At 36.5% G+C, this 9,369-nt stretch overlaps 1 long non-coding RNA gene across 2 annotated transcripts in view; it reads left to right on the top strand.

Annotated features, from left to right (window-relative positions):
* LOC136036234 (uncharacterized) overlaps positions 1 to 9,369 on the top strand; it is a 120,382-nt gene that overhangs the window by 106,269 nt on the left and 4,744 nt on the right. For both annotated transcript variants that reach the window (XR_010619670.1, XR_010619671.1), the window contains exon 2: positions 7,635 to 7,842. This is a non-coding gene — a long non-coding RNA (uncharacterized LOC136036234). The remainder of the gene's footprint in view (positions 1 to 7,634; positions 7,843 to 9,369) is intronic.

Raw genomic sequence — 9,369 nt, 5'->3', positions numbered from 1 at the left:
TTTGGCTTTGTGTCCCTAAATATTAATGGTACAAAAGACAAGGATCTACTGATTACTGAGCTGCTTGAAAATGATATTATGTTTCTACAGGAGCACCTTCTCTCTAAAGTGAATGTTGATAGCCTAAAGCGTTTTCGGACCCATTATACCTTCTTGGAAAACCCGTGGTAGACCATCAGGAGGTCTGGCCATCTATTTCAGACACAAGACTCAGCCGATATTATTGCAAAGCGACGCTAACATCTTAGCGATAAAATGTGGTGATACCGCATTTATAAACATTTATTTCCCCTGTAATAAAAGGACTGTGCAGTCATTGTCTTGTTTTTCACAAGCATGTAATCGCCTACGAACACTACTTAGCGACCTTTCAAAACAAAATACCAATTGAGTTCTCGCCGGCGACATGAACACTGACTTATTATCTAATTCTGACCGATCTGAAATCTTTCTCGATTCACTACCCGCAGGATTCCATCTTGCTGATAGAGATCTTCCATTTACTTATATTCACAATCGTGGTGGTCTTACTTCCAACCTTGATCATGTAATTGTGTCAGATTCAACTCTACTTTCATCAATAGTTCATGTGGACGACTCTAAAATCGACGACGATTATTTACCAATCACGTGCCAACTATCTTGCTCCATGGCAAGCTCTGTGCAACGTAACTCTCCCAAGTGGTTCTCAAAGTTAAATTGGGAAAATATCAATGTTCCACTTTATGTATTGACATTGTCGCAGTTATTAACATCTATTAAAGTGCCTTTCCACTTATTGAAACATCTGTATCTACAACTTTAACTCGGGTAGATATCAACTCGTATTATCAGCAAATAGTGTTCTGTCTAAAGTCTGCCGCTAAAAAAGCTGTTCCCTCCGAGTGCGTGCGAACGGGTACTCGCAATCCCTTTTGGAAAGTTGATCCTAAAGTGAAGATGGCTAAACAAAAAGCTAAGTTCTGGCTCCGTATGTGGATAGCCTGTGATCGTCCTTCTTCTGGTTCAGTACATCAAATAAAACAGAAAACCAAACGAGAGTACAAATATTCCCTGCGTAGAGCGAGACTGAATGCCTGGGATGGTCCTTGTGACAAGAAATCCTGGGATCGTGTTATAAACAGTGTAAAGTGTTCACCTCCAATTAATTCGTCTCTTCGGCTATGTGACTTCGTTTCTCATTATAAAAATATTTTGCTTTCATTTAATATAAATCTCCAAAATCATTTTACAAAGCTTGTCAACTCAATCCTCCCAATTCGTATCAACCAATCTCAAGTGTTGTCGGTGGAATCTGGTGTTATACTCCGAGCTCTTAAGCAAGTGAATAAGTCTGAGTCTCTCGATAGTGATGGTCTTTGCTTCAAGTTTTTTGCTTATGACTGTCCTGAACTGCTGAAGCATTTGCAGTTATTATTTCAGATGTGTTTGGCACAGTCCATTGTGCCAGATAGTTTTTTGTCCGGTTGTATATCTCCCATAGTCAAGAGGGGTAAGGACCCCAGTGCTTGCTCTAATTACCGTCCTATCACTGTGTCTTGTTTTGTTAGTAAGCTATTTGAATATGTACTGCTACCGGCCATTAACTCCAAGTGCAATTTTACACCCTTCCAGCTTGGTTTTAGAAAAGGTATGAGCTGCGTTCGAGCTCACCATATTGTGGGTCGGCTAATGAAACAAGCTGTTGCTCAAAAAAGTCCCCTGTATTGTTTGACTGTTGACATATCTAGTGCTTTTGACAATATAATTCATTCAAATGCTTTGTTTTCTCTAGGAGCCTCAGGTGTTAACCTTTCTATTGTTTCCGTGCTTAAGTATTGGTATGCTAATTCTTCAGTTAGGGTGAAGTGGAATGGTACTGTAGGGGAGTATATTCCTGTTAAAAAAGGCGTTAGGCAAGGTGCCGTATTATCCCCGAGCATATTTAAATGTGTTTTAGCTTCGTGTCTCCAACGTCTTCAACCGTCAATTTTTTACAATGATAATTTAGGCATTAGTCACGTTGCATATGCTGATGATGTTCTGCTTCTGAGCCGGACAAAACATAGTCTAATTACCAACTTTTACCGGCTTTCAGCCGCACTATCTACAGTAGGCCTTTCAGTTAATGCTTCCAAATGTGAGTTTTTGTGTTTTGGGAGTCCTCCATCAGCATCACCTCTTTGCTTGGGTTCTTCAACTATACCATGTTCAGCAAGTATTAAATGGTTGGGTCTCTCTTTTTCCACATCACTTTCGTCTACTTGCTCCGCTATTACGTCCAGCGTGCTGAAAAGTATGCGGGTTGGATACGCGAAAATTTCACCCAATCTTGGTCGGTATAACCGAAAAGGACTATGCCGTCTTTATTCTAGTTTTTGAGCCCCTGCTGTTCTTTATCTTTCTGGTTTTGCTTTCCTCCTTCGCAAGAAGGATACAAAGAAAATACGCTCAGGATATTTTAAGTATTGCAAGTATTTGCTGCGTCTCCCTCGGTGGTATCGGAATCATACAGTCGTTTCTAAATTTGATATCGTTGATGCGCCCTCGCGACTGAAACATTTATCTAAAGATATATGTCTTAAAATTCGGCAAATGATTGGTGTTTTTGACCCTCTTTGGCCATTTTTTGAATTGAGGTAATTTACTTATGTTGTATGTTGTTATGCTGCTATGTTATTTATGTTGTTATTATTTTTGTCTTGTTTTTTTTTTCTTTTTTTGTGTGTTTACTATACAGTTTAATGTATTTTGTGGGTTATAAATAAATTATTATTATTATTATTATTATATGGATAATCTGAAAAGTAATCATAAGAATTATCAAACTATTAAATAAAAAAAAACAATTTTTTTGAAATGAAAGTAAGGAGCGACATTAAAACTTAAAACGAACAGAAATTACTCCGTATATGAAAGGGGCTTTTCCTCCTCGACACCTCGCTCCTTACGCTAAAGTTTTTTATTGTTTTAAAAAGTAGAGTTGCGAGAAAGAAACTTTAGCGCAAGGAGCGGGGTGTCGAGGAGGAAAAACCCCTTTCATATACGGAGTAATTTCTGTTCGTTTTAAGTTTTAATGTCGCTCCTTACTTTCATTTCAAAAAACTTGTTTTTTTAATTTAATTTCTGAAAGTTATTGAAGTAATGCATGTCTGGTTTTGACTCTCCATACATAAATTATTAAAATGGAATTTGCATATCAATTCTTTTTTTGGCTAAATGGCTTTTTCTTAGTTTTGATCAGACGATTTTGAAAAATAAGGGGTGGGGAAGGAGGCCTAGTTGCCCTCCAATTTTTCGGTTACTTAAAAAGGCAACTAGAAGTTTTAATTTTTAACGAACGTTTTTATTAGTAAAAAATGTACGTAACTTAAGAATTAACTTATGTAACAAACTTTTATGTTCTTATATTTTTGATTATATATATGAGGGGGTTTGTCCCCTCGTTAATACCTCACTCTTAACACTAAATCTTAAGTTTTGTCCCAATTCTTTAAGAATGACCCCTGAATCAGAAAGGCCGTAGAATAAATAGTTGAAATTACTAAAAATAAATTAGCATAAAGAGCGAAGTATTTATCTCCTCCTAAATACCTCGCTCTTTATGCTAAAGTATTTTTAGAACCCCTCATATGCGTAATAATCTCTGTTCGTTTTAAGTTTTAATGCTTCTTCTTACTTTCAATTGAAAAAACTTTTTCATGTTTATATTTTCATTGTTTTTTTTTTTTAATAGTAATGCTAGAAAATCCTGCGCCCTTTTCATTGAATTTCTCTTTCCTATGAAATATTCCTCCAAGGAAAGATCCTCCCATATAGCCCCCTCCCCTGAACCCCACACCCAAACCAAAAAAATCCCCCTGAAAACGCTGGTACACTTCCCAATAACCATTACTGTATGTAAACATTGGTCAAAGTTTGTAACTTGCAGCCCCTCCCCCAGGGACTCTGGGGGGGGGGGGGTAAGTCATCCCCAAAGACATAGTTATTATGGTTTTTGACTATGCGGAAGAAAATGGCTATCTCAAAATTTTGATCCGTTGATTTTGGGGAAAAAATGAGCGTGGGAGGGGGCCTAGGTGCCCTCCAATTTTTTGGTCACTTAAAAAGGGCACTAGAACTTTTCACTTCCGTTAGAATGAGCCCTCTTGCAACACTCTAGGACCACTCGGTCGATACGATGACCCCTGGGAAAAAAAAACAAAAAAACAAACAAACAAATAAACACGCACCCTTGATTTGTCTTCTGGCAAAAAATACGAAATCCCACATTTTTGTAGATTGGACCTTGAAATTTTTTCTATCGGGTTTTCTGATACGCTGAATGCGATGGTGTGATTTTTGTTAAGCTCCTATGACTTTTAGGGGGTGTTTCTCCCTATTTTCCAAAATAAGGCAAATTTTCTCAGGCTCGTAACTTTTAATGACAAAGACTAAATTTGATGAAACTTATACTATTCCGTTTTTTAGAGTTTCATTTACTATTGAGCCGGGTCGCTCCTTACTATAGTTCGTTACCACGAACTGTTTGATGATTGAAAAAAAAGATCCAAGATGGAATCGAACGCATATATAAGTTTCATCAAGATCAGTTATACCCATCAAAAGCTACGAGCCTGAGAACATTTGCCTCATTTTAGAAAATAGGGGGAAACACCCCCTAAAAGTCATGTAATCTTAACGAAAATCACACCATCAAATTCAGCGTATCAGAGAACCTGAATGTAGAAGTTTCAAGCTCCTATCTAGAAAAAGATGTGGAATTTCGCCTTTTTTGCTAGAAGACAGATCACGGATGCGTGTTTTTTTTGTTTTTTTCCCAGGGGTAATCGTTTCGACTGAGTGGCCCTAGAATACTCATTCTAAGAGGCCTCATTCTAACTGAAATTAAAAGTTCTAGTGCCCTTTTTAAGTGACAAAAAAATTGGAGGGCACCTAGGCCCCCTCCCACGCTCATTTTCCCCCCAAAGTAACCGGATCAAAATTCTGAGATAGCCATTTTATTCACCATAGTCGAAAAACCTATTAACTATGTCTTTGGGGATGACTTACTCCCCCGCAGTCCCCGTGGGAGGGGCTGCAAGTTACAAACTTTGACCTGTGTTGACATATAGTAATGGTTACTGGAAAGTGTACAGACGTTTTCAGGGGGGATTTTTAGTTTATGGGGAGAGTTGAGGGGGGGTTACGTGGGAGGATATTTTCATGAAGGAACTTCTCATGGGGGAAGAGAATTTCAATGAAGGGGGCGCAGGATTTTCTAGCATTATTTGAAAAAACAATGAAAAAATAAATAAGAACAGTTTTTTCTACTGAAAGTTAGGAGTAGCATTAAAACAAAACAAACAAAATTGTTACGCATATGAGGGGTTTGCCTCCTCGTTATACCTCACTCTTTACGCTAAAGTATTTTTAGTAATTTCAACTATTTATTCTATGGCCTTTGTGATTCAGAGGTCATTCTTAAGGAATTGCGACAAAATCTAAGCTTTAATGTAAAGAGCGAGGTATCGACGAGGGTTGAACCCTCTCATATACGCAATAAAAACATACGAATATAGAAGCTCGTTACGTAAGTTAATTCTTAAGTTATGTATATTTTTTACCAATAAAAACGTTTGTAAAAAATTAAAAGTTCTAGTTGCTTTTTTAAGTAATCAAAAACTTGGAGGGCAACTAGGGCTCCTCCCTCGCTTCTTTTTTCTCAAAATCTTCCGATTAATTGTAATTAATTAATATATAAATTTTGTTTTAATTATTTATGTGCGGAGAGCCAAGATCAAAACATGCATTAATTCAAAAATGTCCAGAAATTAAATAAAAAAAAACAACTTTTTTTTAAAATGAAAGTAAGGAGCAACATTATAACTTAAAACAAACAGAAATTACTCCATATGAAAGGGGCTTTTCCTCCTCAACGCCCCGCTCTTTACGCTAAAGTTTCTTACTGTTTTAAAAATAGAGTTAAGAGAAAGTCAAACTTTAGCGTAAAGAGCGAGGCGTTGAGGAGGAAAAGCCCCTTTCATATACGGAGTAATTTCTGTTCGTTTTAAGTTTTAATGTTGCTCCTTACTTTCATTAAAAAATTTTTTTTTTTTTATTTAATCTAATTTAAAGTCCAGTGCTGAACTAACAAAACTACGCCTCTAATAATGTAATTTAATGTATTAGTGTTTGTAAAACTTTAGCTGCGTGGCTTAATAAGGGGGCCTGGAGGAAGAATTTGCGGGAGGTGCTCTTGCAAATCTCCAGTTAAGGGTTTTGGACCATAATTATTGCAATGATACCATTCTATACTTCCAAGATTTTCAACTAAAGAAGTGGCACCAAAAGTGTTGTTTTCGGTGCTATATCTCACTTATAGATGGTAGAATTGATAAAAAGCATCTAGACATGAGCAAAAGTTTTCAAATGAGCCATTAAACATAAGTTCTGGTAGCCCACTAGCCCCAGCTTTTCCACTTGAGACATGGCACCAGAAGTGCCGTATTTAGTGCCATTTGAAACTCGCAGATGGTAGAATTTATAGGGACAATATATATACGAGCAATATATTTTAATGAGCTATTAAAAATCTACATAAGATGTTCCGGTAGCCCGCTTGCCCCACCTTTCGAGGAAAAGGCATAATAAGTGCCTTTTTTCATGCCATATGGCACTTGCAGACGGCGGAATTTATTTAAACCACGCATATATGAGAAATAGCTTTTGAATGACCTATTAAGCATCTCTCTATGATGTTCTAGTATCCTGCCAGGCCTGGAAAAAATAAAAAAAAAGACTGTTTTAACTTTTTTTTTACTTTTAGTTACTATGGGCTGTGGTTCGCTCTTTACTAAGTTGCAGCTAATGCTTCAACCATGACAAAGAGTTCATTGCAAAGTCTCCCCGGAAACTAGTTAACATTGAAATCTGTGGAATATAATAGATGGTAGAATTTGAAAAACCTTGTAAATATAAGCAATAGGTTTTAATTGAGCCATAAAACATCTGTCTATTATGGTGTGGCAGCCTGTTAATGTTTCAGTAGCTTACTAATGAGCAAGAGGATTTACAAAATTACTAAGGGGGCTGGGAGGAGGAGAGTACGGGAAGGGCTCTTATAAACCTCCAGTTAAGGGTTCTGGAACATAACTATTATAATAGTACCCGTTTTGTACTCCAGAGCTTTTCCACTTAAGAGGTTGCACCAAAAGTGTTGTTTTCAGTGCTATGCTTTCAAATGAGCCATTAAACACCACCTTTATAAGTTATTCTAGCCCCATAACCCAGCTTTTCCACTTGAGACACGGCACCAAATTGCCGTTTTTAGTGCCATTTGGAGCTTGCTGATAGTAGAATTTATCAGTAGGAGAAAAATAAGTTTTGACCGGGAAAAAATTTATACAGAAATGGTTTCTTCACCCACCAACCAAGAAGAAGACACTTAACAATGTATCAAAAATCTAAACCTTTAGCTCGATGCGAAATTGTTTTTTCGCTTTTTTTTATTTATTTGCTAAGAAACTGAGAAAAATTAAAAAAAATGTAAACTAAGTGTTTCTCAAATCTTTTATGGTCAACTTTTGGCTCTGAATTCATTTTCGGCGTTCATTTTGTCACTTGACTGAAAGAAAACTGTTTATTAGCGTTTAAATTTCTAAACTTATGCATAGGAGGAGCAGAATCCATGGCTGTGTAAAGTGTCAATAGGAAATCTGGACTTGAAATGGTGATCCAGTTGTACTGCTAAGCCTAGTTGCAGCAAACGAATTAGGGCACGCGGACGAGCTGCTTGGACGATGGAATTGCCAATCGCTAGTACTTTGAAGAAAATATCGGTTCCAACAAACAGTTCATCTAAAAACACCATCAGGCTACCTGGTAGGTCTTCCAGCTGTTTTCCAGGAGATAACTGCTTTGCTGTCATATATGATTCCTTCTGTGCTGGCAGTCCTTTGATGTCACCTTTGGGAATTTTTGCTGCTACTCTAATAAGCTCCTGTTGAGTACCTTTGCTTTTCGCTTTTCAGGATGCTATATCTGTTGTTTGTGTAGTACTGCCTTTTTTAACTTGTGTATGTTACGTATTTTACAGTGCCCAGCTATAAGCAAGAGTTCCTTCTTTTTTATTACAGCTAACTAAGTCCAATACATGCAACAGTTAGTTCTTCTATTGATCGAAACACCCTGGACCATAATATCAAAAAATCCACTGCTAAAGTTTTCTATGACTGAGTTTTTCTTAGAAAAAAAAAACAGCCTCATAATATGTTGAGAACAAATAAGATAAGTGACGTCTAATAGATGGAATAATCCTTAGTTGAACGCTTACTTGTTCGTCATATATAGGCAGTGTGGTTTTGAAAAAAAAAACACCTAATTTAGGTATTACGTCGAAAATACGTCGTAAATATGGGGAGATGTGATCCAATCAAGTATATAACTATAAATTCAAAAACATTCCTTTTGCAATTAGAAGACGAGAAAGATTTTGCCACCTCGATTAGAAATTCAACTTACATTTAGGCAATATTAAAGAAAAAAATCTACCACTCAAGACTGGATGAACCCAGTTATTGAACTCTCTCAGACAAATCTAGTGAATGAACCGGAAGTTCTTGTTTTTTTCCTTAGAAATATGTTAGTTTTGGTTTTAATGCTTTAGTATTTTTGCTGATAACGGTCGCTTTATGTGTGAGCCCAAACTTTTGTATCTGTTTTCACTATCTAATAAGTGGACTTATCCCAATTTGAACGTTTATTTTTTTTTGTCATAGAAAGACAGTGTGGTATTGGGAAAAATACCTAATTTAAGGTATTATGTCGAAAATACCTCATAATATGCTGAGAACAGATAAGAAAGGGGAAATATATTCAGACAATAAACGCACAATTGATCCGATGCTGGATTTGAACTACACATTGAAGTTCAACTAGATAATCACATAACAGTTTTTGAATCACTGCAACAGAACTGGCTGTCACTAGATCACGTTGAAATACGTGTTTATGGAGCTCCAAGTCTTGGGAGCTTCGATGAAACTAGATAACTAATTTTAGAATTCTACATGACCACACTGAGCTGAAATAACATACAGGCGTGGATAATATTGCAATTTTCAAACTTGGCTTCAAGGGTTTAAAAAGTGTCATATTACACAACGAAAACTTAGTATATTAGAAAAATAGAAAATGGCATTTAAAGTATTTTGACTGTAAGTTATAAGGATTAGGTGTTAGAAACTGTTATGAGGTTAGTTGTTTGCATAAGACAGATCATTTTAGGTATGCAAGCCAACAATTTTAATATCGCCATCCTCAGAAATCCGTTTACCGGCTTCGTTTTCAATTTGTTGGAAAAGATAATACAATACATTTTAGAAAATTTCTCGAGATCATATAAGATAC

This window comes from Artemia franciscana, chromosome 15 (assembly GCF_032884065.1).
Source record: "Artemia franciscana chromosome 15, ASM3288406v1, whole genome shotgun sequence".
NCBI classification, from domain to species: Eukaryota; Metazoa; Arthropoda; class Branchiopoda; order Anostraca; family Artemiidae; genus Artemia; species Artemia franciscana.
This window is presented reverse-complemented; position numbering and strand designations above follow the sequence as displayed.